This window comes from Garra rufa, chromosome 8 (genome assembly GCF_049309525.1).
Source record: "Garra rufa chromosome 8, GarRuf1.0, whole genome shotgun sequence".
NCBI classification, from domain to species: domain Eukaryota; kingdom Metazoa; phylum Chordata; class Actinopteri; order Cypriniformes; family Cyprinidae; genus Garra; species Garra rufa.
In genome coordinates this window covers 7,791,784-7,812,807 of record NC_133368.1, presented here as the reverse complement: position 1 = coordinate 7,812,807, position 21,024 = coordinate 7,791,784, and the positions used below count along the sequence as shown (strand labels likewise).

The 21,024-nt window shown below is 37.6% G+C and overlaps 1 protein-coding gene across 1 annotated transcript in view; it reads right to left on the bottom strand.

Annotated features, from left to right (window-relative positions):
- Positions 1–20,353, bottom strand: part of nck2a (NCK adaptor protein 2a) — a 77,082-nt gene extending 56,729 nt beyond the window's left edge. The window contains exon 1 of the mRNA XM_073845739.1: positions 20,196–20,353. The gene's annotated coding sequence lies outside the window, so the exon portion shown is untranslated. The remainder of the gene's footprint in view (positions 1–20,195) is intronic.
- Between the last annotated feature and the right edge of the window lie 671 nt (positions 20,354–21,024).

Sequence of the window (21,024 nt, the reverse complement as noted above, 5' to 3'; positions counted from 1 at the left end):
ATACCACACCGCTCAGGCTCCAGTCAAACAAAACAACAGGAGAGCTGGCAACAGCCCAAGACTCTTGTCTCCGCAGTGCAGGTTCAGGTCGGGTTATTTCTGTCCCTCGTCTGTCTGCCATTCATACTCATTTCTTCCATTCTCATTTATACCTACAGCACCGAGGTTCACAGAGATTAACCCCTCAGCTTCCAATCTGTTACATCCATCAAAGACGTGGCCCATACTCACATTCACAGCTGAGCGGTTTCAGGTTTGATGCTGTGCTGTTTAATCTCCAAGGCTCCAAGAACTGCAATGCGAAGCTGTCTGAAAACACATCTAAAACACCATAGGAAAACTTCTCATCATAAATCTATAAACAGCACTGATGCATGTCTTTTTTTCCCCTTGTAGAATATCAAGGAAAATTCCCACCAACAACGACATAAGCTGGATTCTCCATTTGAGGCAGAAGGCCAGGCCAGAGTGTGAGGAAATTACGACTGTGCAAAACTACATGGTTCAATGACATACAGTGCATCGTTTCGCTAGACAAAACCCTTATTCCTCAACTGGAATCATGTAGAGCCCTTTGAAGCTGCATTGAAACTGCAATTTGGACCTTAAATCCATTGATCCCTATTGAAGTCCACTATACAGAGAAAAAACCTGGAATGTTTTCCTCAAAAACCTTAATTTCATTTCAAAAAGAAAGACATGTACATCTTGGATGACAAAGGGTTGAGTAAATTATCAGGAATTCTCGAGTGAACGAATCCCTTAACTTTACTGACCCCAAACTTTTGAACTGTAGTTTATATTTGATGGCTTTCAGAGAGGGCTTTATACCATGCTAACTGTCTAAAAGCTAAAGTCTCTTGAGTGTCTTTTATCCTCTTAGTCAACTGGTTGATGGACGACTAGTCGATTACTCTGACCCATGCCTGAAGGCAATGGCCCAAGCACACCCGTGGCACCGGCCCAACAAACACAAGCAACAGCTTCATCAGCAAATACCTTCCTGTGCTTCCATGAAAGTGTGCCGTGAGAGGGAAAGCGTGTGTGTGCTCTTTCTCTGTAGGACTCCATTCCGTTCATGAATAAAGAAGAAGTGTTTTGCACACTCAGCTGACATGCAATTCACACTGCAGCACAACCAGGGCAAGGCCAGTGAACACACTAGAGAGAGAGTGCAGGGTACTTACACAAAGCGGTGGGCTGATGGGATCTACCACTGGGACATGGACAAAGGGGTGTCTTAACAGTTTAGCTCAGATCAGACTCATACAATCTCCAGACATTCTAAGGCAGCACACTCATGGACCACACGCAGTCCAGTAACTGAAGCAACTGCACAGAAAATTGCAAGAGCTGCCTGAGTTACTACAAATAATCTGGAAACTAATTCTTGTTTAGCAGGGCTTTTGAGGAAGACAAAATTCTAATATTGGCCAGGTTGAATCTTTGAAGGATTAGTTCACTTCCAGAATAAAAATGTCCTGATCATTTACTCAACCCATGTCATCCAAGATGTTCATGTCTTTCTTTCTTCAGCTGAAAAGAACTTACGGTTGTTGAGGAAAACATTCCAGGATTTTTCTCCATATAGTGGACTTCAATGGGATCAATGGGTTGAAGGTCCAAATTGCAGTTTCAATGCAGCTTCAAAGGGCTCTACACGATCCCAGCTGAGGAATAAGGGTCTTGTTTAGCGAACCTATCGTTCATTATATACTTTTTAACCACAAATGCTCATCTTGCACTAGCTCTGCAATGCACGTCCGTAACTTCATGAGTGGTTTGTTCTTCATCTGGTTCAAAAAGTTAGGGTGGGACGAAAAACTTCATCTCATTTTCTCCTATCTTCAAAATCATCTTACATTGTTTTTTTATCTTTTTTGTTAATGGCGTTTTTCTTTTTTCGCAGTCGGTACTTCCGCCTACGTCATACATGACCTTTTTAACATGACTACGTAATGCTACGTCGAGCTACTGCAAGACGAGCATTTGCGGTTAAAAAGTACTTTTTTGTGTCGAAAATGACTGATCATTTTGCCAGATTAGACCCTTATTCCTCGGCTGGGATCGTGTAGAGCCCTTTGACGCTTCATTGAAACTGCAATTTGGACTTTCAACCCATTGATCCCCATTGAAGTCCACTAAATGGAGAAAAATGGTGGAATGTTTTCCTCAAAAACCTTAATTTCTTTTTAATGTAATGGGTCTTTTTACCTTAATTGAGGTCAAATTTTTCTCCAGTTCGTTTAATAAAAAATGTATATACTTATATTCTTTTTAACCACAAATGCTTGTCTTGCACTAGCCTTGCAATGCATGTCCGTGACTTCATAAATGGTTTATTCTTCGTCTGTGTACTCCGGTTCAAAAAGGTAGGATAGTTCAGAAAACTTCATCTAATTTTCTCCATTTTCTTCAAAATTGTCTAGCGTTGTTGATTTACCTTTTTTTATATAAAGGGCATATGACTTTCTTTTAGGGATGTAACGGTATTGTAAATACCGTCATACCGCAATAACAAATTTTTTCGATACTACCGTGGTCGGATGACTCGATAAAACAATAGGTCTTCTGAGAAAAGTTTGCTCAGGCGAATGGAGCGAACGGGAGGTAGCGGGAACTACATTTCCCATCAGCCCAGGCGTGGCCATCATCCTTTGCGGTCTGTTGTCGCTACAGGCTGTAGCAGCAAGGAAAAGAAATGGAAATGGTCGAACCTGCTCCGTCTGCAGTGTGTATGCGTCACGTATTCTTTTCAGCACCCATGTTAACGGATTAGAGCGTTCACACTGCACGCGGTTGCTCTCCGGCAGTACGTCCTAGAAGCGGACGCCTTTGCAGCAGTGCAGCGATCGTTTCGGCACCGAGTCTATTTTTTGCTGCGCTGTATGCGCTGAATTAATGTTACAGTGCGTTGTTCGCTGTAAAAATTAACATGGATTGACACGGAAATGTACCATAAATGCATATAAATTTCACAGTCAACACGTGGCTTTTTGGCTAGGTTTAAAATAAGGTGCAGTTTTAAAGAGGCTAAACTAGGCAACATAATAGATGCACTTGTCCAGGTAGAAAAGTTCTTTAAAGGATTGTTTTTAATAAAGATTTAATGCGAAAGAAAGGCATGAGAGCCTACTGCACTGCAAAAAAAAATGCTTTTCTTATTAGAATTTTGTCTTGTTTCCAGCCAAAATATCTAAAAATTCTTAAATCAAGAATGATTTTCTAGACAAGTAAAAATTATTGTCTTGTTTTTAGTAAAAACAAGTCAAAATTAAGCGAGTTTTTGTTTAAAACAAGCTAAATAATTTGCCAATGGGGTAAGAAAAAAAAATCTTATTTCAAGCAGACAACTAGATTCAGACAACTCATTCAGCTAAACTGATTTGACTGTTTTTTACATGCTTTAATAATTTTTTTGTTACTAAAATTGAAATATTTAAGTTTCTGTTTCAAAGTTTACAGATAGATGGCTAATTTGTATGCCATTGATATGTTCAGTGTTCATGTAAACTGTTTAATAAACACTTCTGGCACTTTTTTCGAGTCTCTTCATTAGTTTTGTTTTTCCTGTAAATGATTCAATAAATACCGTACCGTGCCATTCATACCGAGGTATTACCGTACCGTGAAGTTTTGATACCGTTACATCCCTACTTTCTTTGTATGTTCGCTTTGTAAACAAGGTTGGTACTTCCGCCTATGTCACATGACCTTTCATGTGACCTTTCCGACATGACTACATAATCCGTGAAGTTGTGGACGCAGATCTTTTTTTATTTTTTTTCTAAATGACACATTGTTTCGCAACATAAGACAATTATTCTTCAGACAATTCCTTATTCCTCAGCTGGGATCGTGTAGAGCCCTATAAAGCTGCATTGACCTTCAACCCGCTGGGTCCCATTGAAGTCCATTATGTGGAGGAAAATCCTGGAATGTTTTCCTCATAAATCTTAATTTCTTTTCGATGTAATAGGTTAACCACAGTTTTCTCACTGCACTAATTTTTGTTGTTGGTTTATTTTATTGACGGGAAGAATGCGAAGAACAAAAAAATCAGGGCCTTAATCTGAGTTTTAGGACGTTTTTTCCACTGCCTATTATTGTGGTATCATTGATGAGCTGTGAACTTGTTCGGTTTGAGTGTAAATGGGTGGTTTGCAGAATAACTTGCAAAGTAGACCAAATTTTCTGCCAACAGCCAACAAGCATGAAGGTTTTTTGGATATATGCCGATATGCCAGAAGCAGTCAACTAAACTCCACATAATAAATAGAGGTTCTAAAGCTAAAATCTGGAGCTTTAAAAAAAACTATATCTAAATTCTCCTCTTGGGTCACGATGTTAAGCTTTAAAAGCTTGGGTGACCCTGCAGATTATTGCATGAATGTGGTTTGGTCATAAAGATTTATGACAGGTTCCCAGAAGGTAAAGAGCTACAAGGAAAAGGAGGCAAGAGAAAAAAACCTGTGTGGTGAAGAAAAGAGAAAGTAAGATAAAAGAAGAGATAATGGGATTGTCTATTAGGCCTCGTCACAGTTTCTAAGAAAACTGGGTAAGAGTTCAAGCTGTTTTGCCTTTCGAAAGGAAGGAGATATTTACTAGAGGAGAAATTTCACGGAAACCATGGCACTGCTGAAGCAGTTACAACCTCACCCATGTTCAAAGTTCATTTACAGGAGAGAGCAGGTCTGGAGATGGAGAACAGGCAGGATCACGTAACTCTCGATGTAAACACAGCTTAATGAAAACTATGCTGAGTCCTACTCTACATCCGTTCTCTGGACCGAGAGAAAAAGGGAGATAAGAAAAGACTCCAGGGTATCAAATTCATTTACTCTGGCTTCCGAGTGGAGAATCAGGTATCCTCAAGATAGTTTGCTATATTTTCTCCATATGCAAGAGTGTGTTTAATTGTACAAGAACCAGGGCTGAACAAGATATTAGATATTAATGATTTATTCAACATTAACTGATATAATGCACTTTTTATTTGCCAAATAGTGCAGATAGACCAGTTTCGCACCCAATCATTTTGTTAATTAAGACGTATGAAAGTGCTAAAACAGAAATAACAAACCTCAGCAGCAAAATGCCAACAGAGCTGAAAAGCTCAATTCATTTCCACAAAGCAGTTTGTTCCAACTGCCCATTTCAGAGAATTAATACAATAGGATTTTATGTTTTGTTTTAGCAAAATTGTTTTGGCAACAGTATACAAAAAAAAAAGTGCCGTTAAAAAGTCTCTCACACTGAAGACAACTGGGGGACTCATATGCAACTTTTACAGAAGGTTCAAACGCTCACTAATGTTTCAGAAAGAAACACAATGCATTAAGAGCCGGGGGTGAACATTTTTTGAATTTGAAGATCAGGGTAAATGTAACTTATTTTGTCTTCTGGAAAACACGCAAGTATCTTCTGTAGCTTCTGAAGGGAAGTACTAAATGAAAAAATTTGATATTTAGGCAAAATAAGAAAAATTTACATTCTGTTCAAAAGTTTTCACCCCCATCTCTTAATGCATCATTTTTCCTTCTGAAGCATCAGTGAGTGTTTGAACCTTCTGTAATAGTTGCATATGAGTCCCTCAGTTGTCCTCAGTGTGAAAAGATGGATCTCAAAAGCATACAGTCAATGTTGGTAAGGGTTCAAATACACAAAAATGCTAAAAAAAATAAAAAAATAAATAAAAAAAATAATAATTGTGTAATAATTTTTTTTTTAACTGTTCAGGACAAAAAAAGGGACTCTATCACATATGAACAACTATCACTAAACAAAACAAAAAAACACAGCTGTGGATGATTCAGGTAACAACACAGTATTAAGAATCAAGTGTATGTAAATTTTTGAACAGGGCCTTTTTTCAATTTTAACTATTATTTTCTCTTGTGGACTATATGTCTTTTATGTGAAATATCTTATTCAGGTCAGTACTAAATAAAACATAATATGCATTTTATATGATCCCTCTTATATTGGTAAAATAATTAACATTTTGCAAATTCTGTAAGGTGTATGTAAACTTTTGACCTCAACTGTATCAACTTATATTCAAAAGGTTTCTCACTGTAGTGTACATGGGTTGTTTTATTATTATGCACAGTACTGTAAATATTGGTGCAAATGAATAAATATGAATAAAATCTTCTGGGCAACACTGACTGCTTGGTTAAATTTTCTATTTCATCCCAAAACATAAATATAGAGAGTGTTGTTAAAAGGACCTCAGAAACACAAAACAGTTTATTTAGAGATGCCAAACACTTCCACACAATTGGATTCAAGCAAGCATAAAACCAAGTTAATTAAATTAACTGGAGCAACAGCCACCAGCTCCGCTCCAAACAAACCCTCTGACAAAACAAAGGAGCGAACACTTACTGCACCAACACAATCAAACTTGACAGTGACAGCACATAAAGCTCGACTTCCTGCCTCTCGCTCGCCATCCCTCTGGTACATCTTTGTTTTGTGTGTGAATTTATGCGTTTCTTCCTCTCTTTCCTTCCATCTCTCACCCTCCCTCTAGCTCTATCTCCCATCTCTTCTTCTATGTGGTTGACAGCACAAATCTGTGGTCATGACCTTTATCTCACAGGCTGACTGAGTGGTCAGGCCCTGGGCTGTGGAGCTCTGAAACAGTCACAGATATCCACACACAAATACAAACACAGCCCCTGGTTACCTATTCACAGACAATTAACCTCACTGTCTCCAACATGTGGCTATGGTCAACACAACTATTTTAACACATCTGTCGATGCTCTAGCTCCTAAAACACTTGACATTTAAAGATGTCTATTAACTTATTCACTGAAATATTAAAAGGACAGTTTAGCCAAAAAATGGAACATCTGTCATCATTTACTCACCCTCATGTCATTGTAGACCAGTCTGACTCTGTCATAAGAACACAACACAAAGCACAAAAGGATACATTTTGAAGAATGTCTCTCCTTTACACATACAGTTGAAGTCAAAAGTTTACATACATCTTGCAGAATCCGCAAAATGTTAATTATTTTGCCAAAAATAAAATTTTGTTATTTTTTATTTAGTACTGACCTGAATAAGATATTCCACATAAAAGATGTTTACATATAGTCCACAAGAGGAAAATCCATCTGTCCCACAAATTCTTTGGTTTTTCAGCATTTTTGTGTATTTGAACCCTTTCCAACAATGACTGTATGATTTTGAGATCCATCTTTTCACACTGAGGACAACTGAGGCACTTATATACAACTATTACAGAAGGTTCAAATGCTTACTGATGCTGCAGAAGGAAACACGATGCATTGAGAGCCAGGGGGTGAAAACTTTTTGAATTTGTAGATCAGGATATATTTAACTTATTTCGTCTCCTGTAGCTTCTGAAGGGCAGTACTAAATGAAAAAAAAAATGCATATTTAGGCAAAATATGAAAAACGTACACATCTTAATTCTCTTTAAAAGCTTACACTTCTGGCTCCTAATTCAAATTCAACTATTGTTTTCCTTTGTAAACTATTGTAAACATCTACCTTAGGCAGGTCAGTACTAAATAATACAATAATTTTGTATCATCCCTCTTATTTTGGTAAAATAATTAACATTTTGCAAATTCTGCAAGGGGTATGTAATCTTTTGACTTCAACTGTATTTACATAGGGCCTGTCCCGATACAAACACTTGCGATTACTGTTGTCCTCATAATCTTGTGATTTTGGGTCATGTGTCTGAACATGATGAATGATAGGATACACTTAGACTCAAATACTGCTCCAAAGCGGTGTGGATTAGTGTGCATTATGGGCACTGAGCTCTCATTTTCCTAACCGGGGAGTCTTACACACTTACTTATGGTCATATACGTGCATTTGAAGTCTAAAGTGACCAAGACTGCAATTGTGGGCACTGAAACTAGGGGTCAACCGATATGTCAGGGCAGATGCCGATACCAGTTATTACAGTTTAAGGAGAACGATAACCAATATGTTTGTCTGGTGTAAAAATGAATAAATGTCAAAAATAAAATGTCAAGGGATGGGCATTTTAAGCAAAAATACTATTCGATAATCGCAGGGTATTATTCGATTATTATTCGAAAATCGCACCCCTCCCGTGTATGCACGCACATACATAAACAGAGAGAGGACATGAGACCATTCACGCTTTCAGTGTGTATGATAACAAACTGTTTAATTCATTTGAGAATCTGTCTTAACATAAGCCATTAAATGGTTGTAATGTATGATGGCTGAAATATTAATATAATAAATAAACAAACGAATTATGGCACTTGTTAACGTAACAGTCCATCGATTAGCATTCAGCTGCTCATAAGCCAAGACATTTCTGTTTTAAAAATGAGCATGAACATTCATAGCATTAAAAAAAAAATGCTGGGGATAGTTCGTTAGAGTTTTCCCTCGTTCCCACGCTTTCCTTTGATTTTAAATGGCTTTAAATAGACCGTGAGCATTTTACTTTCGATTTAGCGTCAATTCGGTGTCAATTAATTGAATGGACATCAACAAAACAGTACGACAAAATTATTTAGTCTATATCAAACATAGAATTATTCATTTATTAACAAAAATAAAATAACTGTTACATAAGCAAACACGGTGGAACCTAATAAATAAACGAATGTTCTTCCAGTGAGCTTCCAAAAATCACCTTTTAGATAAACGGCAGCAGTCAAATTATTTTTAAAACAGACACTTTTGCATTTCGTTTAAAAACCTAAATCTTTTGCCAACATATTGCCTTTCTCACCTCACTCGACTTGCACTCCTCATGTGATGAAATCAGACTCCTGCCCCAAATGCGACTGTTAGACTGCATTGAGCAGCCGCGTTCAGTTCTCAATTGTACTGTTTGTTCTCTAACTGAACTAAATGATTTTTATTAGTAAAAATAAAATAATCAAAACGACGGCGGGGCTGGTGCCGTGGTGGGCAAGTGACAGCAGGAAGCATTTCAGAATCACTTAAACATTGCTGTGCAACAAGATGGTTACTCAAGTTATCCCGTTCCGTCGTGCAAAACCACATGACTTTTTTAAAGCGCATTTATTCTGTTAAAGTTTTCTTATTGTAGTTTATGCACATTTTTTTCTTATCGGACAAAAAGTATATCCTACTTATTTGTGCACATACGTTTTATGCGCATTTTTTCAATTCATGCGCATCTTCACGTTTCCATTCAGAGTTTTGTTTGAGATATTCCGGCCGCAGAGAACAGCCTTTGCATTGCAGTGTTTCAACTATGATAAACAAGCCTCGCACGGCAGAGTTTGCACTGCACTTCATTCTCATTCATTTTATTAGAATTAGAAATCTTGTTCTTCTGTTGTCCTTGACAGCTTTGAAGTGCGTTATTGGCGGCGCCACCCTCCCCCGCGCATCATCACCCAACACTTGGGGAAATTAATAATCGCACAACCTATTCGATATTCGGTAATTAAATCAACTAATCGAATATTCGAAAATCGTGACCCATCCCTAGTCAAAATTAAAAATAACAAGGGCTCTGACAAAAAGTCTTTAAATGTTTTTAAATTATTTTAATCGCAAATTCGGTTTTGAAAATGACAGATACCGATACCTAATAATGCTGAACTGGGACTATGGATGTGCGAGAATAGCTGATGAAATACTAGTCGTCTAGTCTAAATTTAGTCACTTTAAATGTTACTTAAAAAAAAAAATAATGCATTGTTTTGAAAAATGGATATCTGGAGCAGATAACCAATTCATATTACTTAACCTCAGACCTTGCATGTGTGTTTTTTTCTGTGTGTGTGTGTGTGTGTGTGTGTGTGTGTGTGTGTTAAACAGTGCCTACTCATAAATGACCACTTGGAAGACGAGCAAAGTGTGAGAGCGTATTTAACTTTTAAAGGAGGAAACATTATGAATGAAAGGGAACCGACTCTCTTCAGAAAGATTTTGTTGACTTTTATATGTTATCTCTGTATAAAACTTAAAATCTCAGAGTGAATTTGCATTTTCATTAAGCCTGTCTGCTGCTTTTGTTGCTACCACTGTTGTAAATTGTAACCGTTTGACAGAAAGTAAAAGCAATTAAGATAATAAGGAATTATCTGGAATTATCTGACTGTTTAATTCAGAGATTAAGTATTCCAAATAGACTGCATATACACAATGTTTTGACTGTTTTCTGAGAGTTTCTTACTTTTGAACTAGCCGGTTACAAAATGTTCATTTAGACTACTTTGAAATTGGTTGTAGCACACATCCTTAATTGAGACAGGCCCAATGAAATACCACCATGCCAATATAGTGACGCATCAATAACATCAAAATGAGTTTGATGAGTCATGCGATACACAACAACCAATGAGCTTTGATGTATTCATCATGAGTAAACATGAGTTGATCCATGTTTTAATTCGATTTGACAGTAAATAAACACTTCTATTCATGAATCAAAGTAATTACATCACTTCAGAAGACTTGGACTGAAAAAATACATTTGTACGGATTACTATAACGGTACTTTAAATGGTTAGTTCACCCAAAAAAAAAAAAAGACTCGTCATTAATTTTTCACCTTTATATCATTCCAAACCTGAAAGACCTTCGGAACACAAATTAAGAATTTTTGGATGAAATCTGAGATCTTTCGGCCCCTGCATAGACAGCAACACAACTACCACATTCAAGGTCGCCTTGATTACAAGCAGAGCAATGCACACACGTGTCGTGGTTAGGGTTGTAACGGTATGAGATTTTCACGGTATGATAATCGTCTCAGAAAATATCACGGTTTCACGGTTTCGTGGTATACGGTATTAAACTATCATTATTATTATTATTATTATTATAATCATCATCAGCTACAATGACCCTTAAATGAATAAAAAGAGATGTTTTTTGGTTGAACATGGTTTATTGTAACAAACTTTTTTTAGTGAAAATAAAAAGTAAACTCATGGAAGTATGAGTCTACCTTTTGGGGGGGGGAAAATGAAAATGAAGTTGCGCATCACCCATTTGAACAAAATACGGAATAAGTTATTTCTCTTTATATTAGACACGAATAAACCAAACTGATCCTTCCTCTTTAACAGCATATATGATAGAGCAATATGTGCAGGGTCATGTTTGTTAATATTTTCCTGAGATTATCATAGCAGCATGCATTTCTTAGCTTTTTTTCAGGTCAGGTTATGATGAAAAAATGTAAGCATGTTGAGATTTTCAGGGCTCAATTTTGACCGCTGAGGTGAGAGAATGTATCCACTTGTACTAAACATCCTCTCCGAAGGTACACTTGTGGCAGGAACACAACGATACTTTCTGGCCACATTTGCCAGATTTCATCAGCATGCATTATATATATATATATATTTCAGTCATTATTTCTTCAGGCTTAACCAAACGTTTTTTTGACAGGTTGTACTAAAAACCTATGCATTTCAGTTAGTGTATTTGATGATTATTATTTTAAATGAAATTATAAAATGATCATTAGTGTTCTCTGAGAGTGGCTCTGGATATGTTTCATGTGTTTACGTCTTCACTTTGTAGCGTTCAAGCCAAGTCACCCCAAACTGCCTGAGCGCATTTATAATAATTACATTATTATTAATTTGTTCGCAACGTTATATTGTCCTAAAGGCTATTTTTTTTTTACTGTGTAACGTTACCACTTGCATAAAAACCGCACCCGTAGGTGCTGACATAGTGGTTTCGCGGGCTATGTCACGTCAGAACTCCGAACTGGGATTATATCGATCTAGTACGAGTTCACGAGTGGGAAGTCACGGGTTTGACGGCCATTCCGGTGCACTTTCACGGGTAGAAGGTTGGAAAAACACGAGTAACGGTTTGCCTGAAACGCGGCAATAGTGAGTGAAACAGACGCTTTAAAAACCATGAGCCTCATGTACTTGAGTGTGTACTAGATCTACAAGGCGAAACGGCGCTGCTCATTCATAGAGACGCACAGAATATATAATTAGCAGTCTTTTTGCGCTGTTTATTCATAGACACACACATCACGATTTAATTAACTGCACAGCTATATTTTGATTTATTCATCCATCTATCTATCAAATCGCACATATTACGTGACATCTGTATTATACTCTAATTGGGATTCCCTTTGCATCACAGAAATAATACGGCCATAAGGAACTTAGCTTTATCTTCACGGAGGGATGGTGTTCGCGAAAATGGGAGAATATGTTATTTCCTCCTTTAGCGGCCACTCATCATCCACATTTCTTGCAAACTGGATATCATCATTCATTTTTCGGATACTCAAAATATTCCCACACTGCAGATTTACATTTTTTTTCTTTTCGGCGGGAGATTTTGCAGCCTATGTATCTGACATTTTCGCCGCTGTAAAGGTATGGGTGGAGTCTAAGCAGTCAAGTGGAAAGAAGTTGCATATACACGGCAGCACGGGTGAGATCTGGTTTCATTATTATAATTTTTTTTTCAAAACCGGGGATAAGCAAATGTGCACGATATGATAATCGTACATGTCAATATCGCAATAAACCGCCATACCGGTATACCGTTACAACCCTAGTCGTGGTACGTGAATGCAAATCGAACACTGACACGTTGAATAAAGTCATTATTGGGGTTTTCTTCACGCACAAAAAAGTATTTTCATAGCTTACTAAAATTAAGGATAAACCTTGATGTCACATGGACTATTTTAACAATGTCCTTACAAATTTTCCAGGTCTTGAATGTGGTTGTCTATAGTGTCAGAAAGTTCTTTAGACATATCTTAATTTGTGTTCCGAAGATGAACAAAGGTTTTACAGGAATAATGAAGAGGAATAATTAATTACAGAATTATTATATTTGGGTAAACTGACCCTTTAATAGAGCTCGAACTTTTTGGACCCCATTGACTTTCACTGTATGGAAAAAAACAAGATGCAGCCATCCTCTGTAGACAGACAAAGAAACTCAAATTGCCATGACTTCTAGCTACACCTGAGCCTGCGTTCTGCTCTTCAGCACGGTCCTGTGTGAGCGAGGGGGAGGGCAGGATAAGGCTCTGAATCAGCAGGGGAGAGGGGCCAGCAGGGCCCAAATCTGCTGCTCAATCCGAGCTGCAATGAAGCACTTAGAGGTGGTGTTGAATTTCACACTCCTGTCCTGCACCACCCTGTCCAGTCCAGAATGGTCATTTCACTGAGGAAATTCAAAACCAGCCATGCAGTTAAGAGCAGGCGACCCTTAATTACAGCTCAAGAAGCCCTTCACAGGGTGTTTATGACTGGAAAATGAATTAATGATCAGTTTGGTGGTAAATGGCAATAGGATGCTAAAGAGAAGGGCTAAATATGGTGTCTGATTATGTTCTTTCCAAGCAGAAAGGATGCATCCGTGTACCTCTGTGTGCAAATGTGTGTGTGTGTGTGTGTGTGTGTGTGTGTGTGTGTGTGTGTGCAGAAGAAAGAGCATATATATTACATAAAAAGATGTCGTTTCATAAGGAAGATTAGGTGTGATATCTGCTAGTAGGAGAAAACACAATCACCTTGCTGGACCAGCAGATGAAGTGACATGATAGAGTTTATAGACATGGCCACAGATTCGGTTCACTGGCCGCCTGATGCATATTGCTCAGAAAACTGGAAAGCACTTGCAAAGAACGCAGGCTCCAGTCAGATTGGACTGCACCAGATCTTCCGTAAGCCAGGGTGCAAAATGTTTTATCGGTCCGCCAGGAAACAAAAACATGTCAATACTGTGATGCTGTTTTTTTATTATTATTATTATTATTATTATATGAATGTAAAGTAATTTTATGCAATAAAAAAGTTAGTGTTCACAAAATATTGGTTTTCCATCTTATAAGTCAGTCAAATAGTCACTTCCTGTCTGTGGGAGGTTTTACAATAACCTGCAATACAAACCAAACTTTATGCTGGCTTTAGTTCTGGCTAGAGGTGGTCCGACAGCAAAATGAGTGATCAGAGGATGGATGGAAGCAGCAGCCAGGACTGCAATCCAGCAAAGACGGAACAAAGCCAGAAAGCGAAAGATGCTCTATGCAGCTATATAAGTCTGAGATAGTCCCTGGAAAGCTTGTGAAACAAGGAGGTTCAGCCAAGGGACAAAGTCTAGTTCAATTTCCCAGTGAGTTTTCACACGATGTAGAGCTCCTCAGTAAAAATCTCCTTAACTGCTAATAGTTACTCATGAGAACATTCCCCATGGTCAACAAACCTTGTTCCCTTAATGAAAACACAATTAACAAAACAATGCCCTCGTTAAATAAATTGCCCTTTCTAAACGGATGCCACCGCAACGGCACTGAACATCCAGATTGCAACCCACACGGACAACAAGTCTACATGAAAAACAAAGCTGAAGATGCTTTTGTGCAAACGTGAAAACAAAAAAAGCCTGGCGATGAGCAATCAATCTTCGTCTTTTGTTGAGTATTTTGTCATATTTAACATCTTGTCATAATCATATTGTCAAGCACACAAGCCGACAAACAGTTTAAATGCTCTAAAAATCTCATGACAATGAAAACTATTTTATAGTTTTGGAGAAATGGAGGCTATTTTGAATGAATTTGTTTTTGTATGATCTGCTTACATCCCAATGACTATTATGTTTCACACATTTCTAAAATTAGTACCCCTCGTGACCCTGGACCACAAAAGCAGTCGTAAGTAGCACAGGTTTATTTGTAGCAATAGCCAAAATACATTGTATAGGTCAAAATTATTGATTTTTCTTTTATGCCAAAAATCGTTTTGATATTAAGCAAAGATCATCTTCCATGAAGATATTTTGTACATTTTCTACCATTAATATATCAAAAAATGTATTTTTGATTAGTAATAGCCATTGCTAAGAACTTCATTTGGACAACATAGGTGTGATTTTCTCAACTTTTAGATTTGCACCCTCAGACTCCAGATTTTCAAATCATTGTATCTCAGCCGAATATTGTCCTATCCTAACAAACCATAAATCAATGGAAACCTTTTTTATTCCGCTTTCAGATAATATATAGACCCTTTTTGTGGTTTCGTGGTCCAGGGTCACACTTACATTGTACAAATTCAAACAAAATCACCATCTCATAAAATAGATATCTTTTACTGCAAATATGAGTTGAAATAATGCTCATCTTTTATACTGTCTTTGCAGGCACTGAATATTCCATGAGGGGAAAAAAAGAAGTAGTTTTCTGCTGATTTAGAGGAACAGGCTCTGGAATAATAGTCCATGATCACTTTCACAGTCAAATCTCTTTAGTCCCCACATATGACCTATAAAAAACTGTGCTAAAGAGAAAAAAAAACATACATGGCCTTTCAATCCCATCCAACTAGAGGACTAACACATTTCAGGAGCGCCGCGTGCTGTGCAGGATAAGTCCTCTTTCTCACCAGAGGCACGTCGACCAATTCACTTCCATCATTGTGCACGCATAATGGCCGCTCCAGATTACAAATGATTATGGTAAAAATAACAAAACTCCGGCTTGACCTTTAACCGTCATCTGTGCGCTCTATTAGACGAGGACGTCTGTCTCTGGGGTTGGCAATCTGGGCCTACTCTCTGTCTTTATTTTGGGAAAGATTAAAATTCGCTGTAGGACGGCACGTCACAAAAAAGCAATTTCCAGCTCCAAGCCACAAACTCCACTGTGACGTGATGTTGCAGATGCGAGCCTTTCTTTCCCCACACATCTAAATTTATGAGACGATGATACGTGGGAGTCCAAATCCATTCTGCAGCTTCAGACAGAGTTTAAAAATGGGGTGATTTCACTCAAATGTGAGCACTGTGAATATCTACTAATACAAACTGACAACATTTTTAGTGGACATCCACCCAGCGAAGGAAAACGGGTAGCCTTAACCACCAGTATGTGATAAATCAATACATTTACAAAATACTAAGCCACAAACTATCTGCGGCTACGTCGAATACTTGCATGACTCTGCCAAATCCATAAACACTATAATTACAGCCTTTTATAGAAAAGTTAAAGTACATTTAGGTCAAAGTTCTGAGGGAGCCAGAGATGTTGGCGTAAACCAGCTGAGAGACGCAGAAAACACTCGCCTTGCAAGATTTTTAAGCCGGACGCAATTACCAACAAACGTGAACTATAATTTTAAACAAATCATGTCTGCAACTGCAAAACCAAACATGTCTCTAATTGACTGATTCATCCATAAATCACCACATACAGCGTTTCTGAATGAGGGCTGACAGCACTAATAGATATAAATCTCTTGCTTTTACAGACTGTAACTTAGTAACATACAAAAAAAAGAACATAAATGATAGCTGATTCAATAATTTGGAGGAAGTAGACATACCAGTGACCTTACACTAAAATTATGGCCATGTGCAAGAGATGGCAAAGGCCAAATGGAGAGAAAACGCTTTGACTGAACAGTCTTTTGTTTGGGACTGGTGGCTGGTACTGAGAGAGTACCGTGTGCACAGCACATTCCAGAGCCCGGTCCAGAAAACAGCACATTTGTAAATGAGATCAGTAACAAGAGCGCTCAAGACATTTTTGGACTATTCCAGGACTATTTTGGGACTGAAGAAGTATTCAGATTCCTTCTTATGCCTTAGGGATAAAAGAAGGAGCATACTGTGATAAAAATGTGTTGTATTTGAATTTTAAAAAGAAAAGTTTCCAAACTTTAGAAGTAATACATTTCAAAACCTTTTACAACTGTTCATGAAAAAAAGGAAAAGCATGCTTAAAAGGACAGTTCACCCAAAAATGAACATTCTGTCATCATTGACTCACCCTTAAATTGGTCCAAACCTGTATGAAATTCTTCTGTTGAACATTGAAGATGATATTATGAAGAATAGGGATGTAACGATGTCAAAATCTCACGATACGATAATACCTCGATATAAATCCACAATACAGTATTTAGTTTATATTAAAAAAGACAAATGAAGACTTGGGGGAAAAAAAATGAACATTTTGTACATTTTAAAGTTAAATTATTCTATCTAATGCAATTTGAGAGTTCAAAATTAAGAGCTCCAACTTATGATCTTAACTAAGAAAACTTAAGTCTTTACACTACAGTAAGGGAAAATTCCAATACTTCTTTCCCAATTTCTACACCTGAAAGAGATATTTTAAATTTGGTCTGCAGCAACGTTACCCATTTAAACCGATAGCTGTCAGCAATTTATACTGTACTTTTAAGCTTTAATTTTGACGGAAACAGCAGTCCAACTCGAGTCGAGTGAAAACAGGCTTTAAAATTTGCATCTCACTACAAATCTAGTCAATGCTGTATTCATTTGCCACGAAAATAAAGCATATCTGGTGGCCGTTGCATTCCCAAACGCTCGCTAAACTCACAGCACATGAAATACACAAGTTTACTGCATTGACTGTGTACTGAACCGTTCTGAGTCGCGGAAAACACCAGATCACGAGCTGATCGCCTAAACGAAGTGTGCGATTCGCTTTGAAACGCGCACCGTAAACAGACTTGATGAAGGGATTAAGTCACATTGTGCTTTCGGTTTTAGTGCGTTTGACAGATACTGTGCCCAAAGCATAATGGCCCAAAAAACAACTTTAAAGACCTTTTATGTTAGAATAAGAAGTTTAAATATATACAGTAGAAGACCTATCATTTCATATCATCATGTGACCACGATGATATCGAGACATTGCGATACCACAATATTGACCATAACCATTACATCCCTAATGAAGAATATTGGCAACCAAATAGTTGCTGATAGCCACTGACTTCCACTGTAGTTTTTCCCCTTCTATAGAAGTCAGTGGCTAGCAGAAATTGTTTGGAAGAAAGATACTCATACAGGTTTGGAACCATTAGAGTTGTAATTTTGGGGTAAACTATCCCCTTAGAAATAATTTTATAAAGACTGCACTAATAAAAAGCTTTTTCTATCTTCAGAAAAATCTAGAAATTTCCAGGTTTTCCTTGCCGTTGGGATCCTGTTTATGGCAGAATGTGCCTGGTGCATTACGTAAGCTCAATTATGTTGTCTTTTATTGCGCAATGACAGACACTACGTGACACACAAGCTTCATAACAGAAATTGCAAGCGAGTTGTTACCGTGTTCTGTCGTCATGCCTAAGATTCCACATACTTGTCAATGCAGGGCAGAAACACTACAGATCACGACTCAAGAAAGAAACGTCAGTAGTGGGTGTGTTTAGAGTGAAACTTCAAAATCAGTCGAAACTGAAAATCAACTTACCGGGCATTCAAATCGATACATAACTCAGACAAGAAATCCAATACACATACGGTTTAGGAGTTTTGCAAATGTAATGGGAATACAACAAGTACCAGCGTTGTGTAGTAAGTATAAGCAGGTTAGCTTTTTCAATCCTGAATCCTCTAAGGATGTTTTATGAGAAAGTATAAAAATAGGATTATTGTCTTCAAAGTCACCCAGTATTTGAGCCACTTAGAGCACGTAAGCCGAGCGGGCGAAATCCTGACTGGTGTAAAATTCAATTATCATAATGCTGGGAAGTATGCAAGAGGCTGTGAAAGGGAGATGGAAAGGAAGAGTATCAAGAACCTGACCATAAATGTAGAAAAACCGCAACAACTGTAAATCAGATGCGTCATGTTTACTTTCGGCATGAAAGAAACCGCTTTAAAACAACTACAGCAATCAAGACAGTGCATTAAATGCACTAAATCTTTCTCTGGGACTCAACTTCCATTTGCCATCATTTCAAAGCAATGTGTTCATGTTCTGATGACACCATCTGGGTACTTTGCTTAAGGATCCTGATATGTGACCACAAAACCAGTCTTAAATAGCATGGGTATATTTGTAGCAATACCCAAAAATACATTGTATGGGTCAAAATTATACATTTTTCCTTTATGCCAAAAATCATTAGGAAATTTATTAAAGATCATGTTCCATGAAGATATTCTATAAATGTCCAACCGTACATATATCAAAACTTTAATTCTTGATTATTAATATGCATTGCTAAGAACTTCATTTGGACAACTTTAAAAGGTTTTCTCTGCATTTTTATTTATTTTATTATTTATTTATTTTTTTGCAACCTCAGATTTTCAGATAGTTCTCAGCCAAATATAGTCTTAACAAACCATACATTAATGGAAAGCTTATTTATTCCACTTTCAAATGGTGTATAAGTCTCAATTTCTTAAATTGTCTCTTATGACTGGTTTTGTGGTCCGGGCTCACATATTTTTATCAAAACCCAATAGTACAGATAGTATTGAACTTTAACCACACATTCTACAAAGTATTGTTAAATATAGTAACATTTGATTCCAGTAAAAACATATTGTATAAAAATGCAATATAACCGACAAGACTACATTGCTACATCCACCTTAACATGAAATTTCTGGGTCCCAAAACAGAAACGATGTTAATTTGTTTTCATTGAGGATGTGTAAGGGATGTGTAAATTTTGTTTACAGTTCTCATAAGATTAAAAAAAAGTCAGCAAGTAAATAAGAAGTATGTTTGAGTATTTAAAATACAACATGAGGGTTAAATACCATTGAAGCCAATCTACTTCACATCAAGATCTAAGTTTCATTCACTTCCAGTGAAGTAACGTGCGCTTCTTGCCATGCTAATTCATTCATAACACTCTCACCTCAGTGAAAAACATTTATATATAAACAGTAAACTACGCTACATACATAATTATTACAGCACTGGGTATATGTCAGGTAAAGCGGTTGTTGTTCAATGTGGAATGAGTCCACGGCGTGTGCACACAACATGTAGTGAATGACAATAGACATTTTCAGCAGCCATCATTTCATTCTTTATCTAATATGATGCCTTAAAACAAAATCAAACCAAAGGCGGAATTTTAACTATATCGATCAACAGATGATCCTCACTGTTACGGGAATATGTGTCAAATCCAGCAACTTAAGCAGGCGGTTGGGATCTCTATTGTGGCAACAGAGCTGTTAAAGACAAAAGACGAGCGCGACAGAGACAATCACTCAAAGTGCTCCTGTTTCTTTCTCATTTTGCATTGCACCATATACACAGATCCTCTCGATACAGAAGCACAATTCATATAGACGCGACAGTGAGCGCAGTTTTTGCTCGGAAAGCACACCAAGGTAACTTTAAGCGAGCCTTTATTACTCTAGTTGACATTTTAGTGTGTTCTTCTTCTTACCTTGCTGTAACTCCTGACAGATCGGGCTTTAGGAAAGCAGAAAAACACACTCTCTTTGCAGACTTGGACTGGTAGGACGATACGTAGCGAATGTAAATCCTTTTCGGTGAGTTTTTGTCCGCGGGCCCAGGCTGCTGCTGCTCTCTCTAACCCTCGGTCTGTTCAACCTCTCGCTCTCAGCCAGCGCGAGTCAATGCACGGGTGACGTCACCGCTGCCATGGCACAGCGAGAGCGAGCGAGTGAAGAGGGAGGCGCGCTCAAGAGCTCTGGGGGAGCTAATGGTGATGGGATTGCTCAGATATTAAAATACTTTGCACTTTTTATAGTGTATAATATACTGATTAAAGGAGTAGTTCACTTTCAGAAAAAAAAAATATAGATAATGTACTCACCCCCTTGTCATCCAAGATGTTCATCATGTCTGTCTTTCTAAAGTCGTTTTTTGAGGAAAACATTTCAGGATTTCTCTCGATATAATGGACTTCTATGGTGCCCCCGAGTTTGAACTTCCAAAATGCAGCTTCAAATGGCTGCAAATGTTTTTGGAAAAAAATGTTTCACAAGATAATACCCTTCTTCCTCGGCTGGGATCATTTAGAGCCCTATGAAGCTGCATTTAAACTGGATTGTGTAAGTTCAAACTCGGGGGCACCATAGAAGTCCACTATATGGAGAGAAATTCTGAAATGTTTTCCTCAAAAAACATAATTTCTTTACGACTGAAGAAAGAAAGACATGGACATCTTTAAAGACAATGGGGTGAGTACATTATCTGTAAATTTTTGTTCGTACTCCTTTAAGTACGGTAAAGTTTAGAAACATGTGGAA